This window comes from Emys orbicularis, chromosome 21, assembly GCF_028017835.1.
Source record: "Emys orbicularis isolate rEmyOrb1 chromosome 21, rEmyOrb1.hap1, whole genome shotgun sequence".
In the NCBI taxonomy this organism is placed as follows: Eukaryota; Metazoa; Chordata; order Testudines; family Emydidae; genus Emys; species Emys orbicularis.
The window spans coordinates 12,767,361-12,794,493 of NC_088703.1; positions in this window are offsets into that span (position 1 = coordinate 12,767,361).

Genomic DNA, 27,133 nt, shown 5'->3' on the forward strand with positions numbered 1-27,133 from the left:
TCCCAAGTACCAAATACTGAAAGACTCTGGGACATCTCCTTATCAGTGACCATCTATAATTTCACAAGTGCAGGCACAGATAATAGTGCTTCAGATGCGCCCAATGCGCCTCTGGACAGGACAGACAGAAACTTGATAAACTGAAGGGGAAAACAGAGGAACACGCTACTGAAAATACATCATAACAGCTCCTGCTAATCTGAAAGAGAGCAGAAACAGATTAATAATATGAAGAGTATCGCTAATATTGAGACTCACATTTGTCTGGAATTTCAGTCTGCCTCTTGGCCTTATAGAATGTCCTTGAGACCTCCAGACCCAAGCAAATCTCTCTATTCTGTCTGATTCTTTCTCTTAGAAAATGGTTTTCAGTTTTATTGCAGTATTTGGTTGATGAATAACTATCGGCTGGATGATGTAAAGGTGCCCAAAGGCTTAAGGTTTGTAAGTCTCCCCTTCCACATATGCTCCTGCAAACCCTTCTGAACTTTGGATCCTGATGTGGAGGCTTAAAATGCTGCTGTGCACCTGTTATTCCTGTTTGATCAGGTAAGCAGGAAGTGGGCAGACCTTTGACACTGACAAGCACACCTGAGCCAATAACAAGATTAGGGTAGTACTTTGCTATTGGTAAAAGACCAGTCACCAGTTATTAGTGCTCTGTTCATGGCATACACACAGAGAGGTTAGATAAACATAAAATATTCTTGCCGTAAAGTTGCAACCTAACACTGCTTATTGCTTAGAAGCCAGAACCCTAGCAGACAAGAACCCCAAAACAGAGGGGGAAAGAGCAAGCTGATCCCTAAAACAGAGAGGCAGAACTCACCCTACCTTGCCCTAGGCTGGCTCTCCGTCAGCTGACTGCTGAAAGACCCAGATTGCACATCTTTCTGCAGCACCACCTGGATGCAAGTAGGACCAGGAAACCCCTTTCAAACTGAAAGTGGTAGCTTGTAATTTAAACATTTTCTACACATGACAATTAGTCCCTGGAGGAAGTGGGGCAGGGATGGTATTGTTCTTGTGACACATGATTTCTTCCATGCCATGCTGTAAATTGTAAAGAAAGCTTTAAAAGTGCAGGGTACGCTTAACCTCCCCCGCACAAGTGATGGGTTTAAAAAAAAAAAGAAATAAAAAAGACAAAAGCCACAGTCATAGTGAACAGGACATGGGGATAAGAAAGCTGTCTTGAGTTTTAGGGGTATATTGATAACTGACTGAAATCTTTTTCAGTGAAACAGTTTTGTAGGCAGCCATTTTGTTAGTTGTTATGCTTTAGCACAGGCAAGCGTTTGTCATTCAGAAACATTTTCCCACACTCTGAGGTAATATTGCCCCCATCCAATGGACTATCAGAAATAATACATAAATAAGATTAACAAAAACATTGTGGGGTAACATACTTGGAAATACAGTACTTTGTAGCAGAGCCTGTAAAGCAACAATTACAAATGTGTTTATTATTACTTTTTTAGGTTCCCTAGAGAATTATTTTTTGTTTTTATATAACACTTTTATGCAAACTGTAACCCTAGATGCTTTACAGCATGAAATAATATGAACCAGTAGATGAGAGACCTGAAACCTTGCTGAAAACAGAGGTGTCATGATCACTAAGTCCCAATGCAGAGACCCTGGGGGAAAATAAAAAGACAAAGTTTAAGAGGAAGATGGTATGATTTAAGAGGGGTTCTGGGGCTACTTTGCAAAGGCCCAGATGCCCCAAACATGCAATAGCACCCAGGGGCCCTTGTTAGAGGAACAAGCCATTCAGACGTCTCTTGTTGTTGTTAACAAACTGTAACCTAACAACAAATATACTACATGTGCAATCTACTTCCCTTTTGACAACCAACCTCCCCCAACCCCTCAGGCTCCATAAAAACCCACTTCACAATGTCATTTTCAATTGACATTTTATTTAAAGCACTTGTGGGTTGTTGTTTTTTTTATTTTATTTTTACAACACACCCTTTCCTCCCGAAACTGTGCTCTAAGTTTTAGTGTTTTTTCTATGCAAGATTTTGTTATTTGCTGAGCAAAGAAGACGTTCAACCTTCCACATTAAACATTTTCCATCGGTTTGATTATTTCATCTAATGCTTTATTTGGGTCCTCTGTGTCTGTCACTTCATCCACCGGCTCTGCCTCTTGATCTAAATGTTCCTGGTTAAACAGAGGCATTACAGTGCATATCCCAATTTAACTTACTCTCCATGCACAAACTACCACTAATTTCTTTAATTTTACAGTTCACATAATCTGTGGTGAAAGAGAAGGTTAAGGACTATTTAGAAAAGCTGGACATGCACAAGTCCATGGGGCCAGATCTAATGCTTCCGACAGTGCTGAGGGAGTTGGCTGATGTGATTGCAGAGCCACTGGCCATTATCTTTGAAAACTCATGGTGATCGGGGGAGGTCCTGGACAATTGGAAAAAGGCAAATATAGTGCCCATCTTTAAAAAAAGAAAAGAAGGGGAATCTAGGGAACTACAGAGTGGTCAGCCTTACCTCAGTCCCTGGAAAAATCATGGAGCAGTCCTCAAGGAATTCATTTTAAGCACTTGGAGAAGAGGACAGTGATCAGGAACAGTCAACATGGATTCACCAAGGGCAAGTCATGCCTGACCAAGGTGATTACCTTCTATGATGAGATAACTGGCTCTGTGTATATGGGGAAAGCAGTGGACGTGATATATCTTGACTTTAGCAAAGCTTTTGAAACAGTCTCCCACAGTATTCTTACCGGCAAGTTAAAAAAGTATGGATTAGATGAATGGACTATAAGGTGGATAGAAAGCTGGCTAGATCATCGGGCTCAATGGATAGTGATCAATGGCTCAATGGCTAGTTGGCACCGATATCAAGTGGAATGCCCCAAGGGTCGGTCCTGGGGCTGATTTTGTTCAACATCTTCATTAATTATCTGAATGATGGGATGGATTGCACCCTCAGCAAGTTTGCAGATGACACGAAGCTGGGGGGAGAGGTAGATACACTTGAGGGTACGGATAGGGTACAGAGTGACCTAGACAAATTGGAGGATTAGTCTTAAGGAAATCTGATGAGGTTCAACAAGGACAAATGCAGAGTCCTGCACTTAGGATGAAAGAATCCCATGCACTGCTACAGGCTGGGGACCGACTGGCTAAGCAGAAGTTCTGCAGAAAAGGACCCAAGGATTACAGTGGACGAGAAGCTGAATATGAGTCAACAGTTTGCCCTTGTTGCCAAGAAGGCTAACAGCATATTGGGCTGCATTAGTAGGATTAGTAGGATCAGCAGATTGAGGGAAGTGATTATTCCCCTCTATTTGGCACTAGTGAGGCCACATCTGGAGTATTGCGTCCAGTTTTTGGCCCCTCACTAGAGAAAGGATGTGTACAAATTGAAGTGAGTCCAGCGAAGGGCAATGGAAATGATTAGAGGGCTGGGGCACATGACTTATGAGGAGAGACTGAGGGAACGGGGCTTATTTAGTCTGCAGAAGAGTGAGGTGGGATTTGATAGCAGCCTTCAACTACCTGAAGGGGGGTTCCAGAAAGGATGGAGCTAGGCTGTCTCAGTGGTGACAGATGACAGAACAAGGAGCAATGGTCTCAAGTTGCAGTGAGGGAGGTCTACACTGTATATTAGAAAACACTATTTCACTAGGAGGGTGGTGAAGCACTGGAATGGGTTACCTAGAGAGGTGTTGGAATCTCCATCCTTAGAGGTTTTTAAGGCCCATCTTGATAAAGCCCTGGCTGGGATGATTTAGTTGGTGTTGGTCCCGCTTTGAGCAGGGGGTTGGACTAGATGACCTCCTGAGGTCTCTCCAACCCTAATCTTCTATGATTCTTCTATGATTCTCTGATCTATGGACCAGTTCACGCAATCGTGACTTCTCTGACCAGGGGCATCCATGACACACTCTGGGCCATCCTCAATTTGTTTCTATCTCAGGCAATATATTTATGTCAATACAGTGGATGCTGAAACAGACCACAAGCCCCTGACAGCATTATTTGGCAAACCACTAAATCATTGTACCTTAAGGATTCTAAGAATGATGAAATAGCTGCAGAAGTATGATTTGGTTGTGACCTTAACACTCTGTCAATTTATGTTCACTGCAGATGCACTCTCCAGAGCAGTGTATCGCACTACAAAAGCAGTGGAGAAAGGTGCCCAGATGTCACCTATTAGCCAGGGTGTGGTACCCTCTGGGCCTGATCCACACAGCACATGAGTCTGTCATAGCACCAGCTGCACAGCCTGGCTCTTTAGCTCACACTGTAGAGCCGCAAGCAGTTAGCTGTGGAGATCCCTGGGTCACTCATCTGCTGTGTTGTCCAAGGTGATGGCAGGCTCTGAGCCAGGCTCCTTCTTCAGTGGATAGCGATGTGGGTATCACTGGTGTTACCTCAGAAGTGCCCCTGCTCTGATGCTGGAGTTCCCTGCACTGCTATCGCGGGGCACCTGTACCAATGGATGATCAGAGAACCATCAAGGGGAGGAAATGAGGTGGATAATGGGGGATGAAAATTCCTAGTGCCAGGCCTGGGCAGGAGGCAGAGCAGCCTGGGAGGGGTGAAATCCTCTCCTGTCCCTAGGGAGATGCTCTGTCTTGGAACAGAGTGGGTCAGGTCAGATGATGGATGGGGCATGTTTCCTGCACTGCCAGCCCCCTCAGGCAGTCTAGGGAGGTGTTAACCATCCCTGCTCTGTCTGGGGTGTCCCCATGATGATGTGGTGGCAGGTCTGTGTGTGCCTCCTGCTATTGGGATGGTGCCATATTGGTGTGGCCATACTGAATTAATGGTGAGAGCATAACTTGACATGAATTAAACATGGTTGAATGGCTGCAGAGGATCCTGGAAGCAGGTTCCCTTTAAGCAGAAGCACATTTGATAAAGAACTGGCAAAGTCTGCATGTAGAATCGATATTGAACCTATTGGATGACAAATATGGGCCCATGCAAAAGTAAATATCACATGTATAAAGTTCTAGCATGGAGCACAGGTGGACCTAGTTATAGTGACCTTACAGCAAGGACACCATGCCAGAGTGAATGAGTGATAAGTGAATGAGTGCCAGAGTGAATGAGAGCCAGAGTGAATGAGTGAATGAGAGTCAGAGTGATGAGTGAATGAGAGCCAGAGTGAATGAGTGATGAGTGAGTAAACGTGGGGTGATCTTCGTTCGGTACCATTCCCCCCCCCACGCCTCTTCTAAAACACTAATTAGGTAAAATTCATAACCACACGCCCACTGGGCATGCTTTTAAGACATGTGACTCCTTTGAGGAAAAAGAGTATAAAAATCAAGCAAAGTAAATTGCTGTTGTTGGGATTCCTTAATTGACACTTGAAGAAGCAACGCTGCTAGACAGACTAGCCAAAACTCTGCTCCGGGGGCTCGAGTAGGACTGTGAACCAGAGGGGTCTAAGGCAACCAAGGCCTTGCCTCAAGGGAATCCGAGACAGACCAGAGGGCTGAGAAGAACAGACCAGGAGAGAAGAAGCCATCTATAAAATTGGTAACCACCTTCTCTGTTTGCCAAGCAGGAACTGCATGAGGCTAGTGCAGGGCCTGTTTGTGTATGTTTGTGAAAGAGACTCGCTAAGAGGAATGTATAGCTCTTAATGTCTAACATAGGAGTTATGTGCTTAAAATAACCCTTTACCGCTTGTGTAATTCCTTCTCAATAAACTGCTGTGTACTGAAGATAATTACTGTGGACCTTTTTCACTGGTATGACAGTAATTTGCACCACCGGGATCCAGTAAAGATCCATTTCAGAGGTAGTAGCGCCCCCTGATGTCAATAACTGGGGATCCTCCTGCTGGCGCTGTGTTCTCTCTCTGGTAAAAAGAGTTTGAATCCCAATTATTTCCCTCCCTGTCCCCCATGTATGCTGCCCCATGCATGGCTGGGGTAGGGGGATCTGAGGCCAAGTGACCCCCCTGGGACCTTCTCAGTCCTGCAGAGGAAAAGGATCGGGCCCAGGAGGCTGTGGGGTCCAGATAACATTAGGGTGACTGGGTCTTAGCTCTGGGTGGCAGGATTGTTGGATCTTGCAGCATGTCACCCTGTTCCTGCTGCCCCTGAGAGAGGGTCCAAGAGCCCCCGCAACAGTGATTCCTTCCTGTCCTACCATGGGACCTGAAGGCACCGTGCTGCTAGACCTGCCCTCCTTGGAACTTGGATTCTCATGGCCTCCAATGTTGAGATCTTTGAAGTGCCCTGTGCTATCGGGGTGCCCAGTTCCCATTAGGATGAATAGGAGCTGCAGCGTCGCCAACCCCGAACCTTCAAACACCATGAATCAGGCCTCAGAAATCAGAAATCAGGAGATTGGCTAAAAAGTCATCAGATTTTAATACAAACCAAACCCACATTTCTGGTTCTTCTTATTTCCCTTCGGTCTTTTCTCTGCAACTACTAGAGCTAGACACTGACTTTTGTTTTAAATGAAAGCTGAGATTCTCACAGAATCATGTGCCTCCAGGAGCTGGGGCTTTAGGAAAAACATACGGTAGCCCAAGGCCTGGCAATGCTACTATCAAAATCTCCGTGCTGGCTTTGAAAATCTCATCCTAACCCCTTTCCCCTCCCCACCGCTGTAGCCACACAGTGAGTGTCAGGTGCTGCAGATTGGCAGTAATTGCTCTGCATGCCCCATGGTGGGACAGACAAGCCTAGAGACCCTTCAGACACAGCAATGTTAGAGACATAAAATCACCTTCAAATGCTTAATTTCCTCCAGGCACTGATCCTCAGAAGGGTGACTCCCCATCTGAGACAGTTTCTGTTTTGAGTATTGAGTCCATGGAAGGGACGTGCATTGGCCCAAAAATTCATGAAAGATGCAATACCCTCAAGCCAGGCAGAAGCCCTCTGAGGTGGCCTTTCAGCAGCCATTGTGGGGCTACGTGGATCTGAAACTGGTTCATTAAAGAAGTTGCTTGCAGTGGAAAGAGCTCGTAACTGGGTGCCATGGGGCTGTCCAGGGTGCTATGAACTGGCAGGAGGCTTCCATCTGGGGCCACCCCTTGTCAATAGAGTGTAGGTAGGCTGCAAGACAGGTACCTTTGGAGGAGTTTCCAGGGAATTGTAGGACAGCATTGGAGGACTACCTTATTCCATCTGTGGTATGGCTGCACTGCCCTGTGTCCACACTGAGGCCTGGTCTACACTAGTTGGTTATTTTGGAATTAGCCGAGTTAATTCAGGGGAAAAAAAAGAATCCGTCCACACGACCAAACCGTTTTTTTCTATTTAAAGGGCTCTTTAATCCAATTTCTGTACTCCATCTCAGCAAGTGGAGTAGTGCTTAAATCGAGATTGCAATCCCAGGTTAAAGGTATTGTGGATGCAATTCGACATTATTGTCCTCCGGGAGCTATCCCAGAATGCTCCCTTGTAACCACCCTGGACAACACTTTCAACTCCGATGCACTAGCCAGGTGGGCAGGAAAAGCCCCGGGAACTTTTGAATTTCATTTCCTGTTTGGTCACCATCAGCACAGGTGACCATCAGCACAGTCCACCATCACAGGCGACCATGCAGAGTCCACCATTACAAGAGATCACACAGTCCCAGATTCACAGACAAGCTCCAGCATGGTCCGAACGGGAGGTACTGGATCTCATCGCATGTTGGGAAGACGAATATGTTATGGCAGAACTACATTCCTAAAAAATGAATGCAAATATATACGCTAAAGTCTCCAGGGCTATGATGGAAAGAGGCTACTCCAGGGACACAGAGCAGTGTCGTACAAAAATCAAGGAGCTCAGGCAAGTGTACCAAAAAGCCAGGGAGGCGAACGGGTGCTCTGGGTCACAGCCCCATACATGCCACTTCTACCATGAGCTGCATGCAATTACGGGGGGTGACGCCACCACTACCCCACCACTGTCCGTGGACACCTGCAAGGGGGGAGTTGCATAGAGCGAGGAAGATGAGTTATTGGAGGACGAAGAAGAGGAGGAGGAGGAGGACAGTACACAGGCAGCAAGTGGGAAATCTGTTTCCCCCCCAGCAAGGAACTATTCTTAACGCTAGAACCAATAGCCTCCCCCCACTCCCAAGGCGGGCTCCCGGACCATGACCCTGCAGAAGGTACTTCTGGTGAGTGAAAGCCTGATCAGAGCCACGTGGTGGGGGGCAGAAGGGAAACCCAGCCACGCTGGGCTGTTTGTGTTATGTTTAAAGGGCTCATCTCTGCTCAGAGCCTCATCAGAGCCACATGGTGGGTACGGGGAGCAGGGGGTGTTGTGTGAAGCGATCATCCCAGAGAGCCCGCAGGCCCTCCTTTTATATGGCAAACCCACCAGGCATTGCTTGCTATGGGAAAGGGGGCCTGGCAGTTTGAAAGCATTGAAATGAATGCAGAGGAAGCAGAACCCTGCGTGCCCCTAGGGCTTACCATGGCTGCCTGCAAGCTGAATTCTGTTGCCCGGCCATGTGTGATGGCTTACTCATACCAAAGTGGCAGGCACTTCAGTACAAGAGGCAAAATGCTAACTTGTACAGAAAGAACATGTGCTGTGTACTATGAATTGCCTGTTGCACTGAGAGTGTCCCCTTTATTCTCTGAAATGTATCTTTTAAAATACTACCCTCCCTTTTTCTCCTCCCACAGGTGCAAATGTTTCCCAGAGGCTGGTCCAGATTAGAAGGCAGAAAAAACTAACTTGGGACGACATGTTCGCCGAGCTCATGCAGTCCTCCCGCACTGATAGGGCCCAGATGAATGTGTGGAGGCAAACAATTGTGGAGTCCCATAAAACATTACAGGAACACGAAGAGAGGAGGGAGACGCATGATGAGAGGAGGCAGGACGCTATGGTCAAGCTCCTGGGGGAGCAAACTGACATGCTGCACTGTATGGTGGCTCCAATGCGGGAAAGGCAGCAAGACCACAGACTGCTGCTGCAGCTACTGTATAACTGCCCTCCCTCCTCCCCAAGTTCCATAGCCTCCTCACCCAGATGCCCAAGAACGCGATGGGGGAGGCTACAGGGACCCCCACACTCAACCCCAGAGGATCACCCAAACAGCAGAAAGCTGGCATATGCAAACTTTTGATTTGGTTTCTGGACTTGTCCTTCCCTCCTCCTCCACCACCCTAACTCAATGCCCCCCCCAGTCTACCTTCTGATTTCTCTCAATGTGTTGTGCAACAAATAATAAAGAACAGTTTTTAAACAATTTTGACTTTATTTCCTTTCATATATATAGGGGGCGGGTAACTTCAAGAGAAACAAACACAAGGTGATAGGGAATAGCCAACATGGATTTGTAAAGAACAAATTGTGTCAAACCAATCTGATAGCTTTCTTTGATAGGATAACGAGCCTTGTGGATAAGGGAGAAGCTGTGGGTGTGGTATACCTAGACTTTAGTAAGGCATTTGATACGGTCTCGCATGATATTCTTATCGATAAACTAGGCAAATACAATTTAGATGGGGCTACTATAAGGTGGGTGCATAACTGGCTGGATAACCGTACTCAGAGAGTTGTTGTTAATGGTTCCCAATCCTGCTGGAAAGGCATAACAAGTGGGGTTCCGCAGGGGTTTGTTTTGGGACCGGCTCTGTTCAATATCTTCATTAACGACTTAGATATTGGCATAGAAAGTACGCTTACTAAGTTTGCGGATGAACCAAACTGGGAGGGATTGCAACTGCTTTGGAGGACAGGGTCAACATTCAAAATGATCTGGACAAATTGGAGAAACAGTCTGAGTTAAACAGGATGAAGTTTAACAAAGACAAATGCAAAGTGCTCCACTTAGGAAGGAATAATCACTTTCACACATACAGAATGGGAAGAGACTGTCTAGGAAGCAGTATGGCAGAAAGGGATCTAGGGGTTATAGTGGACCAGAAGCTAAATATGAGACAACAGTGTGATGCTGTAGCAAAAAAAGCAAACGTGATTCTGGGATGTATCAACAGGTGTGTTGTGAGCAAGACACGAGAAGTCATTCTTCCGCTCTACTCTGCTCTGGTTAGGCCTCAGCTGGAGTATTGTGTCCAGTTCTGGGCACCGCATTTCAAGAAAGATGTGGAGAAATTGGAGAGGGTCCAGAGAAGAGCAACAAGAATGATTAAAGGTCTTGAGAACATGACCTATGAAGGAAGGCTGAAAGAATTGGGTTTGTTTAGTTTGAAAAGAGAAGACTGAGAGGGGACATGATAGCAGTTTTCAGGTATCTAAAAGGGTGTCATAAGGAGGAGGGAGAAAACTTGTTCACCTTAGCCTCTAAGGATAGAACAATAAGCAATGGGCTTAAACTGCAGCAAGGGAGGTTTAGGTTGGACATTAGGAAAAAGTTCCTAACTGTCAGGGTGGTTAAACACTGGAATAAATTGCCTAGGGAGGTTGTGGAATCTCCATCACTGGAGATATTTAAGAGTAGGTTAGATAAATGTCTATCAGGGATGGTCTAGACAGTATTTGGTCCTGCCATGCGGGCAGGGGACTGGACTCGATGACCTCTTGAGGTCCCTTCCAGTCCTAGAATCTATGAATCTATGAATAAAACTGTCACACCGTACCCTGGCCAGTCATGAAACTGGCATTCAAAGCTTGTCTGATGCGCAGCGCACCCTGCTGTGCTCTTCTAACCGCCCTGTTGTCTAGCTGTGCGAAATTGGCCACCAGGCAAGTTGCCTAAACCTCCCACCCCACCATAAATGTCTCCCCCTTACTCTCACAGATATTGTGAAGCACACAACAAGCAGCAATTACAATTGGAATATTGGTTGTGCTGAGATCTAACCAAGTCAGTAAACTGCACCAGCATGCTTTCAAACGTCCAAAAGCACTATCCACCACCATTCTGCACTTGCTCAGCCTATAGTTGAACTGCTCCTTACTACTGTCCAGGGCATTAAGGGGTAGGCTGGGTCCCCGAGGATAACTATTGGCATTTAAACATCCGCAACAGTAATTTTCTGGTCTGGGAAGTAAGTCCCTTCCTGCAGCTGTTCAAATAGACCAGAGTTCCTGAAGATGCGAGCGTCATGCACCTTTCCCGGCCATCCCATGTTGATGTCGGTGAAACGTCCCTTGTGATCCACCAGTGCTTTCAGCACCAAAAGAAAAGTACCCCTATTGCCCCGCTGCAGTTAGGGAACCCCAGCGCATTAAAGCCATCCAAAATGGTCTGCACATTTCCCAAAGGAATGGTATGGAGGGTGCACAGTCTCTCAAAGGTGAGGAAATATTCAGCAATATCACTGGATTCAGTATACTGTGGGAATAGTCGCTCCAACCCATGGACATTTGGTAGAGGATGGTTAGGATTAGGTGGTGCATTTGCCTGAATCTTTGCTAACTCCAGTGCCTGCTGTCTTTCTTTTTCTTTCTCCTCCATCTCTTTTTGTTTCTCCTCCATAGCTCTTTTGTGGGCATCCTCTTTGGCTTTTTCTTCTTTTTCCCTCTCCTCCATAGCTCTTTTGTGTGCAGACTCAGCCCTGGCCATCTGTCTGTCATGTTCCTTTTTGTTCTCCTCAGCCTGGAATTTGGCTAATTCTAGGTCCTGTTGCATAGTTTGTTTTTTTCCCCTTTACCTGACATTTCCCCCCGGTCTACCTTAGCTATCTGAGTGTGTGTGTGTGTGTGGGGGGGGGGGGGGGGGACAGCTTGGAATCTTTGGTTACTGCAATGTGACTCTTTAGAAAAAAAAACAAGTAAAACAGTTTTTTTTGTGACTTGTCTTGGCAATCTGTTAATGACCCTCCAGTGCTCACAGCTGGAGCTTCCCTTCTAACAAAAAGCCCTCTGTTAGAAGCTCTTATAGAATCATAGAATCATAGAATATCAGGGTTGGAAGGGACCTCAGGAGGTCATCTAGTCCAACCCCCAGCTCAAAGCAGGTCCAATTCCCAACTAAATCATCCCAGCCAGGGCTTTGTCAAGTCTGACCTTAAAAACCTCTAAGGAAGGAGATTCCACCACCTCCCTAGGTAACCCATTCCAGTGCTTCACCACCCACCTAGTGAAAAAGTTTTTCCTAATATCCAACCTAAACCTCCCCAACTGCAACTTGAGACCATTATTCCTTGTTCTATCATCTGGTACCACTGAGAACAGTCTAGATCCATCCTCTTTGGAACCCCCTTTCAGGTAGTTGAAAGCAGCTATCAAATCCCCCCTCATTCTTCTCTTCTGTAGACTAAACAATCCCAGTTCCCTCAGCCTCTCCTCATAACTCATGTGCTCCAGCCCCCTAATCATTTTTGTTGCTCTCTGCTGGACTCTTTCCAATTTCTCCACATCCTTCTTGTAGTGTGGGGCCCAAAACTGGACACAGTACTCCAGATGAGGCCTCACCAATGTCGAATAGAGGGGAACGATCACGTCCCTCGATCTGCTGGCAATGCCCCTACTTATAAAGCCCAGAATGTAGTTAGCCTTCTTGGCAACAAGGGCACACTGTTGACTCATATCCAGCTTCTCGTCCACTATAACCCCTATGTCCTTTTCTGCAGAACTGCTTCCTAGCCATTCGGTCCCTAGTCTGTAACAGTACATGGGATTCTTCCGTCCTAAGTGCAGGACTCTGCACTTGTCCTTGTTGAACGTCATCAGGTTTCTTTTGGCCCAATCCTCTAATTTGTCTAGGTCCCTCTGTATCCTATCCCTACCCTCCAGTGTATCTACCACTCCTCCCAGTTTAGTGTCATCTGCAAACTTGCTAAGAGTGCAGTCCACGCCATCCTCCAGATCATTAATGAAGATATTGAACAAAACCGGCCCCAGGACCGACCCCTGGGGCACTCCACTTGAAACCGGCTGCCAACTAGACATGGAGCCGTTGATCACTACCTGTTGAGCCCGACGATCTAGCCAGCTTTCTATCCACCTTATAGTCCATTCATCCAATCCATACTTCTTTAACTTGCTGGCAAGAATACTGTGGGAGACTGTATCAAAAGCTTTGCTAAAGTCAAGGAATAACACATCCACTGCTTTCCCCTCATCCACAGACCCAGTTATCTCCTCATAGAAGGCAATTACGTTAGTCAGGCACGACTTCCCCTTGGTGAATCCATGCTGACTGTTCCTGATCACTTTCCTCTCCTCTAAGTGCTTCAGAATTGATTCCTTGAGGACCTGCTCCATGATTTTTCCAGGGACTGAGGTGAGGCTGACTGGCCTGTAGTTCCCAGGATCCTCCTTCTTCCCTTTTTTTAAAGATGGGCACTACATTAGCCTTTTTCCAGTCATTCGGGACCTCCCCCGATCGCCATGAGTTTTCAAAGATAATGGCCAATGGCTCTGCAATCACTGTTTGCCTTCAGGGTATCTCTCCTTTACTGCTTACCCAGCATCTCAAAGGAGGAAAAAAATATCTGGCTTTTCGTTCCTAAAAGATCCCTCACCGCTGCTCACCATGTCAAGGTTCCTTCCCCACTCTGAACTTTAGGGTACAGATGTGGGGGACCTGCATGAGAAGCTCTAAGCTCAATTAACAGCTTAGATCTGGTCTGCTGCCACCACTCCCAAGCACTAATTCCGTTCCCTGGATAGCCTTGAGAGACTCTTCACTAATTCCCTGGTGAACACAGATCCAAACCCGTTGGATCTTAAAACAAGGAGAAATTAACCATCCTCCCTCCTTTCTCCCACCAACTCCTGGTGGACCCAGATCCAACCCCCTTCGATCTAAAAACAAGGAAAAATCAATCAGGTTATTACAAAAAGGCTTTTAATTAAAGAAAAGAAAGGTAAAAGAAAACACTCTGGAAGAGATTAGCATACCAGCTACTCTCACAGACAACAGATTCCAAACACATAGGATGTTCCCCTGGGCTAAAACTTAGTTCCACAAAGAATACCCAAATACCCAATTTGATTATTTTTCTAATTGCACAAGACAGGTTACAAAGAAATAAACATAAACCTATTCATTTCCTTCACTAATGCTCACTACTTAATAAGAGGCTGAATTCTGGAACTTTCCCACTCTGGTCCAAAGTGAAACTCTGACTTAGACAAAGGGAACTTCCCTCCTTCCCTTTAAACCATCTTGTCCTCCCATTGGTTCCTCTGGTCAGGTGTCAGCTAGGCTAGGTGAACTTCTTAACCCTTTACAGGTAAAGGAGGCATTAACCCTTAACTATCTGTTTATGACAGGGCCAAAAGAAATCTGATGAGGTTCAACAAGGACAAGTGCAGAGTCCTGCACTTAGGACGGAAGAATACCATGCACAGCTACAGACAAGGGACCGAATGGCTAGGCAGCAGTTCTGCAGAAATGGACCTAGGAGTTACAGTGGACGAGAAGCTGGATATGAGTCAACAGTGTGCCCTTGTTGCCAAGAAGGCTAACTACATTCTGGGCAGTATAAGTAGGGGCATTGCCAGCAGATCGAGGGACGCGATCGTTCCCCTCTATTCAACATTGGTGAGTCCTCATCTGGAGTACTGTGTCTAGTTTTGGGCCCCACACTACAAGAAGGATGTGGAAAAATCGGAAAGAGTCCAGCGGAGGGCAACAAAAATGATTAGGGGACTGGAACACATAACTTATGAGAAAAGGCTGAGGGAACTGGGATTGTTTAGTCTGCAGAAGAGAAGAATGAGGGGGGACTTGATAGCTGCTTTCAACTACCTGAAAGGGGGTTCTAAAGAGGATGGATCTAGACTGTTCTCAGTGGTAGCAGATGACAGAACAAGGAGTAATGGTCTCAAGTTGTAGTGGGGGAGATTTAGGTTGGATATTAGGAAAAAAATTGTCACAAGGAGGGTGGTGAAGCACTGGAATGTGTTACCTAGGGAGGTGGTGGAATCTCCTTTCTTTGAGGTTTTTAAGGTCAGGCTTGACAAAGCCCTGGCTGGGATGATTTAGTTGGCGACTGGTCCTGCTTTGAGCAAGGGGTTGGACTAGATGACCTCCTGAGGTCCCTTCCAACCCTGATATTCTATGATTCTATGTACTTAAAATAAATATGCTGTTAGTTTTTCTGTCTTTTGCTAGTGACTCTTCAAATTCCTTTTTGATCTACCTATTTATATTTGTACACTTGACTCGTCAGAGTTTATTCTCCTTTCTATTTTCCTCAGTAGGATTTTCCTTCCAAATTTTAAAGGATGCCTTTTTGCCTCAAACCATCTCTTTTACTCTGTTATCTAACCATAAAGGCTTCCCCCTCCCCTTTGGTCCTCCCACTGTTTGTTTATTTGTGGTAATAACACTGCTCTACCGCCAAAATGCTTCTGAAATAAATGTAGTCAAACTTTACTAATTCTGGGTCACTGAGAACGAAAATGATGCTTAAAATTGTTGATTGGCTCTAGTTTTCAAGATATGCTATTGGGTCAGTATATACGACCCTTGACTTGGGAATGGCGGAGGATAAGTGAGTTATAAAGGGAAGGGATCTCAATTTAAACCAGAAATGACTAAAATACATCTTTGACTGGATCTATGAATAAATCTATGACTGGGTTTGGACAGTACTTGCTTTTTAGGCAAAACAATGAATGATGCAATCTGAAGCTGGTATTGCGTCATACATGATATGAATTGCATCATGTTATTCCTAGAAGTCATGGATGATGCAATCATAACGAAGCTTACATCACTCTGCTGAACAAATTGCCCTATATCAGCTCTAGAAATCATACAGTGTCGTGCTCTCTTATTTGTCAGTGTTTGATTTTGCAAAGGGACACATTTCTGTTTAGCCAAAGTGAGCAGAGATGCCTCGTACTTGTGTGAACAGTGAAGATAACTTCTGCTACGTTTGTGGTTAAGTGACTTTTGCATCACAAACGCGCAGTATAACCACTATGGTTAAGAAAGCCTATCACCTTTATTTTGGCTGCAAAATTGGAGATAAGGACAAGAGGTGGGCCCCACACATATGCTGCAACACTTGTGCAACAAATCTTCGCCAGTGGTTGAACAGGAAAAGGAAATCTATGCCTTTTGCAGTGCCAATGATTTGGAGAGAGCCAACAGATCATACCAGCAATTGTTACTTCTGCATGGTGCCTCCAGTTGGGAAAGGTGTGTCAAAGAAGAAAAAGTGGACTGTGCATTATCCAAACATTCCATCAGCAATATGCCCAGTACCCCACGGAGAAGGACTGCCGGTTCCTGATGCACCAGAATCATTCTCACTTGAGTCAGACGAGGAAGAGGAAGAGGATGAAACTTCTGGTCCTGAATCATCAATGTCACAGGACCCACATTTTCTCCCATCCTCCTCCTCTGAACCACACCTCATAACACAAGGTGAACTGAATGACCTTGTCAGGGATTTGGAACTACCCAAGAGTAAGGCAGAGCTGTTGTGCTCCAGACTACAGCAGTGGAATCTCCTGGCAGGTGATGTTAGGGTTTCCATGTTCCGTGACCGTCAAAAGGATCTTGTCCCATTCTTCTTCATGGAAGGTGATCTTGTAGCCTGCAACAACATCGATGGTGTGATGGCAGCCCTCAACATCGTTCACGATCCAGATGAGTGGAGACTGTTCATTGATTCATCAAAGACGAGTCTTAAAGCTGTTTTACTGCATAATGGCAATGTTTTGCCATCAATTCCAGTTGGTCATGCAGTCCATATGAAGGAAACCTATGACAACATGAAACAACTTTTGAGGTGCATAAACTATGACCAACATCAGTGGCAGCTTTGTGGCGATTTGAAGGTTGTTGCTCTCTTGCTTGGTCTGCAGACTGGATACACAAAGTACTGCTGTTTTCTCTGCGAATGGGATAGTCGTGCAAGAGATTCCCACTACATCGAGAAAGATTGGCCACTCCGACAGTCATTGGAGCCTGGGAGGAAAAGTGTTCAGCATCCACCACTTGTTGAATCAAGGAAGATTTTGTTACCACCCTTACACATCAAGCTGGGTCTGATGAAGGCAGAGGGCAGGAGCAGCACACGGCAGTTTGGGGAGAGACAGCTGAACTGCCTGACAATTGATAGCCTGCTGGGCAGCTGCCGCACAGGGAACTTAGGGAAGCAGAGAACTGATAGAGGGGTGCCGGTCCACCTTAGTTCCAAGCCCCCACCAGCTCGCTCCAACAGGCTGCTCTTTCTGCAAATGGTGGACAAAGCAGGCGGCTGCCAAACAACGTTATAAGGGAGCATTGCACAACTTTAAATGAACCTGTTCTCTAATTGATCGGCAACGTAATGACGAAACAACGTTAACCAGAATGACTTTAAGTGAGGAGTTACTGTAGTTATATCTACTTAACCCACAGTGTAGACAGCGCTATGTCAACAGGAGGGCTTCCACCATTGACATAGCTACCGCCTGTCAGGCAGGTATAGTACCTATTCAATGGGTGAATCTCTGCTGTTGGCACAAGTAGTGTACACACTAAAGCACTGCAGTGGAGCCTCTGCAGGTGTGAAGCTGTATTGTTTTAAGTGTAGACAAGGCAAGTGTTTGAGGCTTGACACTGGACAAAGTGAATCAATGATTCAACCTGGAATGGCAGGGAGAGACAGATATAGATACATAAAATAGCTTAATAATGAAAAGGTAGACTTGAAAACAGATACTATCTAGATTTTTATACTGTATCATTATATAATCTAATTTGATGAGAAATGAAAGGACTAAAACAGAGACAGAAAACATGGCACATAGAAGTAAAGATAAAATGGGAAAAGATTATGAACACATTGCAATGTGAGAAAAGAGAAAAAAGTGTTTTGTAGGAAAATATAACAATTAGGAAAACAAAGTAAAATGGAAAGGTCTATTCAAAATTTAAGCTGAGCTCCCTTTTGCTGTTGCAAATCTGGGACTTAAATTTTCAAAAACGGCCACTGATTTTTAGTGTGTAATTGGAGGCCACTAATGTCCACAGAACCTGGGTCTCCTGGTGACTTTACTTGGAGTTGTGGGGCATCAACAGCTTTGAAAAATCAGGCACAAGGTATCTGAAGTTGGAGATGCAAAAATCAATGTAAAATATAACAGAGTGTGATCCCTAAACAGTAAGACACAATTCTGAGCTGAGAGGAAAGGGAAGCAGTGAAAAAACAAAGTTAAAGAAATAATATTTTTTCCATTACAGACACATTTTCTTTTTATTTACTTATTTATACTTTTATTTATACTTTTATTTATTTTATTTCTTTGAAACTCCTAGACATTCCCAGGAAAAAGGTAATCAATATTTAAGCATTAAAAAAACAGGCTCAACTCTCCCTTCGATAAACACAAATGGCTTCTAAGAAAAATCAGTGGAAATGTACGCAGGTTCAGTCAGAACCAAATTGCTTTCTTCAAAAATGGACAAAGTATGCAACTGCTGTTCTCAGCCAAAGATCCTGCTAAATGGAACATAGAAGCATCTCTAACCAAAGGCAGTGGTTATGGCACTCACCAGGCTGTGGGAGACCCAGTTCTCACTCTCTGCCTAAAGTCGAGCAGGGATTTGAACTTTGCTTTCCCCCTTCTCTAGCCACTGAGCTGAAGATTATAAGGGAAGTCCAGATCTGTGGCTAAAGAACACTGAGTGCCGTAAGCACTGGCCTTGGTTAGAGATGGCTTCTGTGTTTATGTAGCAGGATCTTTAGCTGAGAACAGCAGTTATGCACTTTGGGAGCGAAGGTGGGGAGGTGGAGTAATAAGAGGTTCTGTTTCCATCATATGCTCCAATTCCATCATAGGCTCAGAAATGTGATGTACCCACTGTGCAGAATACAGCATCTTGAAAGATGCTCTACACTGTTTTGGTAACCAACAAATTCCATGGCTATTGCAGAAGGAAGGTAGTATGGATGCCAAGGCATGTTCTGTTATTGCTAGACACCCCTTTGCAATGGGCAAAAAAGAGGGCAAAATAGGAGCATGTATAGTGTCTGTGCACTATACAAAGATTCCCCAGTGCAAGGGCAATCCCCTAGTGCTCAGATACATTTTTGGGGCAAAGGAGGAGTAGTTTATGTAGTGAGAGCAGAATGAAGAAGCTGCAGTGTGGCTGTGAATATGAAACAAAGGATTTGTTTAAATGTATAGTCACTATTCCACTGTAGTGCACAACATATAAAATAGATATAATTTTTATCTTCTCAGACCGATTTCTGAAATTAATAACCCACACCATATCATGAAAAGAGATTATATAATGGAAATTAAACACCATAAATATCTTTTGCTAGTCTCCTTCATATATTCAAAGATAAAATTAATGGAAGAGGAGATACAGCCTTATTGAACAGCTATACTTTAAAGTAATTCTTAAAAATCAAGCCTTCAATTTTAGACCAGAGAGAGAAAATAAGTACATATATTCTAAGGTAACAAACCAACTTACTGTGAGAGAAATTCCTGAACAATTCTGTTATGAGGTTTCAAAGAAATCTGTGTTTAATCTGACTAACATTGAACTCAAAAATCAAAGTAAAACTACCATTTTCTTTCTCAAGGTTCTCTGAAAATATGAAAATAAAATGTATTACAAAATAATACAAGTCTTTCAGTATGCAATACAGTAGCCAAATTTAAAGTAAGGGACAGATTCCCTGCCTTGCTCACTTCCTTTGTGACACTCCAGGTACATCTACACAGCATCTAAGAGATGTGATTCCCAGCTTGGGTGGATTTACACTCAATAGCTCTGCTTGAGCTTGTGCTTAAAAACAGCAGCGTGGTGGGAACAGTCAGTGGCAGGGGCTTGGGCTATCTGCTCAAGTATCTACACAGAGGGTTGAGAGGCATTGTACTTGGGTGGCTAGCATGAATTGCCACCTCTGCTGCCATGTCCACACTGCTCTTTTTAGGGCACTGCCTTGAGCCAGAGAAATAACAGATAGATGAACCCCCTTCCTGGGTTGTGTGGGCTGTCTGAATAAAGGAAGTTTTTCGGAAGGACAGTTAAATGACTATATTGATGGTTCTTTGTTTGACACAGAGCCTGCCTCAGTGTGAGTGAAATGTTCACAAACCAATCATAAATTTTCCATTTCCTCTTGGAGATCACAAATGTTACAATCATATCAGCCATGTTAGAAAATTCAGCTAAAAGTGAATAACACCACTTTTCTGTGGAATGTGAATACTGTTACTGAGCAGTTAAAAGTGAGCTGTCAGAAGATAAAAGCCCAAATTTAATTCGATGTAACTTGCTCTGCAGAATTATGAAATCCAACATTAAGGCAAGTGTTTGAGATATGAGACAGGACAGGGTACACTAATGTTCTGACATGGTATGGGCTGGTGATATATAGATATATCTTAAAAATGAAAAGATAGAATGTGTTTTCAAGGCTATCTAGATTATTATGCTACATTCACCACTATATGATGAGAAATGAGAGGACAAAAACAGCGATGGGAGAGTGAGAACATGGCCCAAAGCAAGATTAAAGGGGAAAGTTGCAGAAAATGTTAGAATGTGAGAAAAAGTTGAAACATGTTTTGTGGGGGAAAAACAAATATTAAAACTAAGTAAAATGGAAAGGTCCATTCAGAGTCTAAACTGAGTTCCCTGTTGCTGTTGCACATCTTGCAGTTGAATTTGGAATAGCGGCCACTGATTTGCAGAGGGTAGTTTTGAGACCACATGTGTCGACAGAAAGTGTATTTCCTTTTGACTTAATTTGGAGTTCTGCGTGCTCAACAACTCTGAAAATAAGGCCAATACTCTCTGAAGTTGGAGATGAAAATTCAAGTATAACAAAAGATATGATCTCTAGGCAGTAAGAGATTTTTCTGAGATCAAAGAAGAGGTAGGGAGAAAATAAAATCTGAGAAATAATATTTTTTCCCAGTATTGATGCTTTTCTTAGTTTTTTTTTTCTTGTTATTTATTTATACTTTGATTTCTTTGACTTATTTTTTTTTTTTGGAGGGGGAGGGGGCAGGGCAAACCATCAGACAATCACATAAATACTTAGGATGATTTTCCTGCAGTTTTCCTGAAACAGAAAATCAGTATTTAAGCATTCACAAAAGGGTTATATGCTGCCTTGGGTCATATGAAAACCAGTGGCAATCCACACAGGGTTTGTAGGAACAGAATTGTTCTTTTCTTCAAAAATGGACAAATGATGTAACTGCTGTTCTGATCTCAACATCACCCTACACAGACACAGAAGCCATCTCTAACCAGGGCCAGTGGTTACAGCGCTCATTCGAGGTGTGAGACACCCAGTTCTCGCCCTCTGCCTGAGGTGGATCAAGGATTTGAATTTGGGTTTCGCACCTGTAAAGTGAGCGCCATAATCACTGGGCTGAAGGTTATTAGAGATGCCCAGAGCTGTAGAGCACTCAATGAAACTTTGTGGGTGGGAAAAAGGATTGATGAACAGTTCTGTTTGAATCCTTCCCTCTAATTCTGAGCTGGCTCAGCAATGGGATGTTTCCCCTGTGCAGAATACAGCAGCTCGAAGGATGTTATAAACTGTTTCCATTACCAACAGATCCAGTCCATATTGCAGAAGGCAGGTAGTGTGAATGGTGAGCTGTGCTCCTTACAATAATAAACTAACTGCTGTGAGAAAGTCATCCCCAGTTCTGTTACGGGGATAACAAGAAACCTGCTGGGTAATGAACTCTCCTTGGATTGAGGAAAGACAATGAAATGAAGAAATATTTGTTTTTATTTAAGAACATTTTTCTGAAGTGTAGCAGCAGTTGAATAGTCAAAGAGAATTTACCTTTTTCCTTCTTGAGTTGGTCTGCAAAAAAACAGTGTGATTTCAATTAGAAATCACTAAAGGAGCTTTTCCTGAAGACATCCCCAATCATCAGCTGCCAGTTTACTTATTCACCCTTTTTCTACACACCACACGTGATCCATCATCCAGATTCAGTAATCTTGCTCACAATCTTGCATTCCATAATTAAATAATACCAAGTCCCTGTGCTCTCACAAAACTGGAGACCCAGCCCACACCCCACTGACTCCTGTTCACAAGCGCCCTTCTCCCAGCTACACATCACAGACACATTATTGACAATGGCTTGAACCCTCATTCTCTTGAGGGAACTATAGAGACACTCACAATCTACAAATAATTTGTGCTCAATTTGATTAACATTAACTCCAAAATTAAAAAGAACAGGAGTGCTTGTGGCACCTTAGAGACTAACAAATTTATTTCAGCATAAGCTTTCGTGGTCTACATCCCACTTCTTCGGATGCATAGAATGGAACCTTGCTGGGAGTGCTGGTAGCGTAGGGCCTGAGGAGAGAGTCCACATAGCCAGACAATCCTGATGTTAGGGTGCCAATGCCTGAGATGATGGGGCATCCAGGATTTCCAGGTTTATGGATCTTGGGTAGCAAATAGAATACCCCTGGTCGGGGTTCTAGGCATGTGTCTGTACAGATTTGTTCCTGTGCTCTGTCAGGGAGTTTTTTACCAGACGGTGTAGTTTCTTTAGGTAATCCTCAGTGGGATCAGAGGATAATGGCCTGTAGAATGTGGTGTTAGAGAGCTGTCGAGCAGCCTCTTGGTCGTAATCCAACTTATTCATGATGACGACAGCACCTCCTTTGTCAGCCTTTTTGATTATGATGTCAGAGTTGTTCCTGAGGCTGTAGATGGCGTTGTGTTCAGCATGGCTGAGGTTGTGGGACAAGTGATGTTGCTTTTCCACTATTTCAGCCTTTGCACGTTGACAGAAGCAATCTATGTAGAAGTCCAGTCTGTTGTTTCAACCATCCGGAGGAGTCCACGCAGAATCCTTTTTTTTTGGAGTGGTGGTAGGGAGGATTCTATGGATTAGTATGCTGTTCAGAGGTATGTTGGAAATATTATTTGAGTTGGAGACATCAAAAGTAGGATTCTAGGTCACCGCAGAACTGTATCATGTATCCGAAATTAAAGAAAACCTACCATTCTCTTTCTCAAGTTTGTCTGAAATTTTTTTTTTTAGAAATAAATTTAGAAATATGAAAATAAAATGTATTGCAAAATAATAGAAGTGTTTTAATATGTAGTGTAGTATCCCAGTTTAAAGAAATTGACATATTTCCTGCTTTGCTGCACTTCCTTTGTGACACTCAGGGTATGTCTACTCAGCAGTTGGGCGGTATGAATCCCAGCTTGAATGCATGTACATGTGAAAGCCCTATTTCAGCTAGTGCCTAAAAACAGCAGTGTGACCACAGTGGCTGAAGCGGAGACTTGGGCTAGCTGCCCAACTATACACCAAGATGGTCAGGTGGTATTATACTTGGATGTGTAGCCTGAACTGACATTTTTGCCACTATCTCCACACTGCTGTTTTTACTGTGTCCACTTTGCTATTTTTAGTTTCAGCTCAGAGCCTGCTTCTATACGAGTGAAGTTGTTCACAAACAAATCCAAACTTACTTATTTTCTGCTGGAGATCATCTATGGGACAAGAAAAAAGATTAGAATCAAGGAAGTCTTTTTTTCAAAATTCAACTGAAAGTGACTAACACCATTATTATGTTGAGTGTGGATATAGTTACCAAACTGCTAATAATGAGGTGTAAGAAGCTCAAAGCCCAAATGTAGCTTGATCTATCTTGCTCTGCAGCACTATGAAATCCAATACTTAAGCAAGTGTTTGAGACATGACACAGGACAAAGCACACCAATGATATGCCATGGGGCAGGAGGCAGATATGTATATAATCTCTTAATAAAGAAAAGATATGATTGAAAAGAGATTCTATCTATATTTTTATACTGCCTTCATTGTTTTATTGTGTCATAGGCTGAGAAATGAGATAACTAAAAGAAAAGAAGAGAGAGAGAGAGAACATGGCACGTAGATAGGCAGATTAAAGGGGAATGATAGGAATAGGCAACATAGTGACAGATGATGTGGAAAAAGCTGAAGTACTTAATGCTTTTTTTTGCCTAGGTCATCAGAGACAAGGTCTGCTCCCAGACTGCTGCACTGAGCAACACAGTATGGGGAGGAGGTGAGCAGATCTCAGTGGTGTAACAACAGGTTAAGGACTATTTAGAAAAGCTGGACATGCACAGGTCCATGGGTCCAGATCTAATGCATTCAAGGGTGCTGAGGGAGTTGGCTGATGTGATTGCAGAGCCATTGGCCATTATCTATGAAAATTTGTGGTGATCGGGGGAGGTCCCGGGCTATTGGAAAAAGGCAAATATAGTGCCCATATTTAAAAAAGAGAAGAAAGAGAACCTGGGGAACTACAGACTCACTTCAGTCCCCAGCAAAATCATGGTGCAGCCCCTCAAGGACTCCATTTTGAAGCACTTGGAGGAGAGGAGAGTAATCAGGAACAGTCAACATGGATTCACCAAGGACAAGTCATGCCTGACCAACCTGATTGCCTTTTATGATGAGATAACTGGCTCTGTGGATATGGGGAAAGCAGTGGATGTGATATATCTTGACTTTAGCAAAGCTTTTGATACCATCTCCCACAGTATTCCTACCAGCAAGTTAAAGAAATATGGATTGACTGAATGGACTATAAGGTGGATAGAAAGCTGGCTAGATTGTAAGGTTCAACAGGTAGTAATCAACAACTCGATGTCTAGTTGGCAGCCGGTATCAAGCGGAGTGCCCCAAGGGTCAGTCCTGGGGCCGGTTTTGTTCAACATCTTTATTAATGATCTGGATGATGGGATGAATTGCACCCTTAGCAAGTTTGCAGATGACACTAAGCTGGGGGGAGAGGTAGATACGCTTAAGGGTAGGGATAGGGTCCAGTGTGACCTAGACAAATTGGAGAATTGGGCCATAAGAAATCAGATAAGTTTCAACAAGGACAAGTGCAGAGTCCTGCACGTAGGACTGAAGAATCCTGTGCTGGGGACTACAGGCTGGGGACTGCCTGGCTAAGCAGCAATTCTGCAGAAAAGGACCTGGGGATTACAGTAGACGAGAAGCTGGATATGAGTCAGCAGTGTGCCCTTGTTGCCAAGAAGGCCAATGACATATTGAGCAGGGGGTTGGACTAGATGAGCACCTGAGGTCCCTTCCAACCCTGATATTCTATGATTCTATGACACAGTATCTCAGGAGATGGAGCCTTAAAATGTATCTTCCCTAAGCAGAGGTTTTGTCTTGGTCAGACAACTTGTAACAAAAAATCAACACTGAAAATATTTCCCAAAGAATGGCAACATCAATATCCCTCTGGTTGTAGAGCTGATCTCAGATTTTTCAGAAGCAAACACACTTACCATTTCCCCCCAAGAGTGGTCCTGCAAAACAAATAAACAAACCAACCAGCCAGTTAAAATCATCTAGAGATGATGTTACAAAATTATCTGATACAAAAGCATGAAACAGATTTACATATTTGATTCTGGAACAATGCCTTAGGAGATGCAGAACTAGATATAGCTGCTAGGTATGACCCAGAGCCAGTTGGCTTGTGACCCTGTGGGACCAAGAAAATGTGTCAGGAATCAGGGCCCAAGTGAAGCTGGCCTGTAGTGGGCTGTCTGATTGGCTTATGACCGTGCATATATACGGTTTTCAAAAGATTTTTTATTTCAAAACAAGTGAATCTTCCATTTAAACCTCTGTGCTGGGGGAGGGTAAGTAATTAGAATTCAGTGGTAACTTACTGTTTTCCTCACTGTTTTGGCCTGCAAAATAAAAAATATATATATGTTATACATATTAATTTTTAATTGGGAAAACTAATAATATAAATTGATTAGATAAATATATTACTCAGGTATTCCCTACATAATCAAAAAAAGCTCTCAAAGTTCAGAAACTTAGGTCAGGTTATGTTTTTAGTTTACACACACAGTAAGTCCACTGACTTCCACAGAATTATCTTCACAATGATTTTTCTGAAATAAACATTAAAACTTGGGCCTTTTATTTAATCTAAATGGGTCATGTTTTTGATAGAGGCAAAAGGACAGAATCTTCTCTCAGTTGGAATTGTGTGAATCCAGAAAAAAAGACTTGCAGTCAGTGGAATAACTCTCAGAGGGGAAGCTGTGTTAGTCTGTAGCCACAAAAACAACGAGGAGTCCTAGTTGTTTTTGTGGAATAACTCTGTATCTGAATTTATGTAACTGAGCTCAGAGGCTGGTCCAAGATTTTGGATTTTGAGTGATTTATTTCTGATTATATATATGAAATAGTCCATGGGAGATTTCCTTGTGTGAGTACAGCAGAGTCAGCCTCTTACTGCAGAAGTAAATATTACTCCTATTCCATTATTATTATTGGGATTTTAGTGTCGAAAATTAGGGAAAACTTCAGAGCTGTGGTTTTCACAGCAAGTATACCTCTACACCTTGTTCATATATATTAGAAAATATTATTATAGAGGGAGCTGGCAGGAACCCTTATATTTAGGTTGCCTAAATCTATTATAAAATATGTTGTGATCTTTTTTCAAGATGCTCTCACAACTCAATTATTTGCATTGGCCCTCAATATTCAGTAGGGGGAAAACCCTTAGACTATGGCTGTACCTTTTCTTTCTACCATGAAATTTTTAAAGATATTGTTGAGATATAAACTGTGAGTAGATACTAAACCCCTACAATTCATAGATAGATAGATGGATATAGATTAACAAAAATCCTTTTTATGTATAAACCGTAGTGGTGGTGTATCTTCAGATCTAGTACTCTATACCTATCAAACTAAACTATTCGGTCTACACTAGGAATTTATATCGAATTTAGCGCCGTTACATCGAATTAACCCTGCACCCGTCCACACCACGAAGCTATTTAGTTCGACATAGAGCTCTTTTAAATTCGACTTCTGTAATCCTCGAAAACGAGAGGAGTAGCGCTAAATTCGAAATGGCAATATCGAATTAGGCTAGGTGTGGATGGAAATCGACGGTAATAGCTCCGGGAGCTATCCCACAGTGCACCACTCTGTTGACGCTCTGGACAGCACTTCGAGCTCGGATGCTCTGACCAGCCACACAGGAAAAGCCCCGGGAAAATTTGAATTCCTTTTCCTGTCTGGCCAGTTTGAATCTCATTTTCTGTTTGGACAGCGTGGAGAGCTCAGCAGCACTGGCAACGATGCAGAGCTCTCCAGCAGAGTTGGCCGTGCAATCTAATAGAAAGAGGGCCCCAGCATGGACTGATCGGGAAGTCTTGGATCTCATCGCTGTGTGGGGCGATGAGTCCGTGCTTTCAGAGCTGCGCTCCAAAAGAAGGAATGCAAAGATCTACGAGAAGAT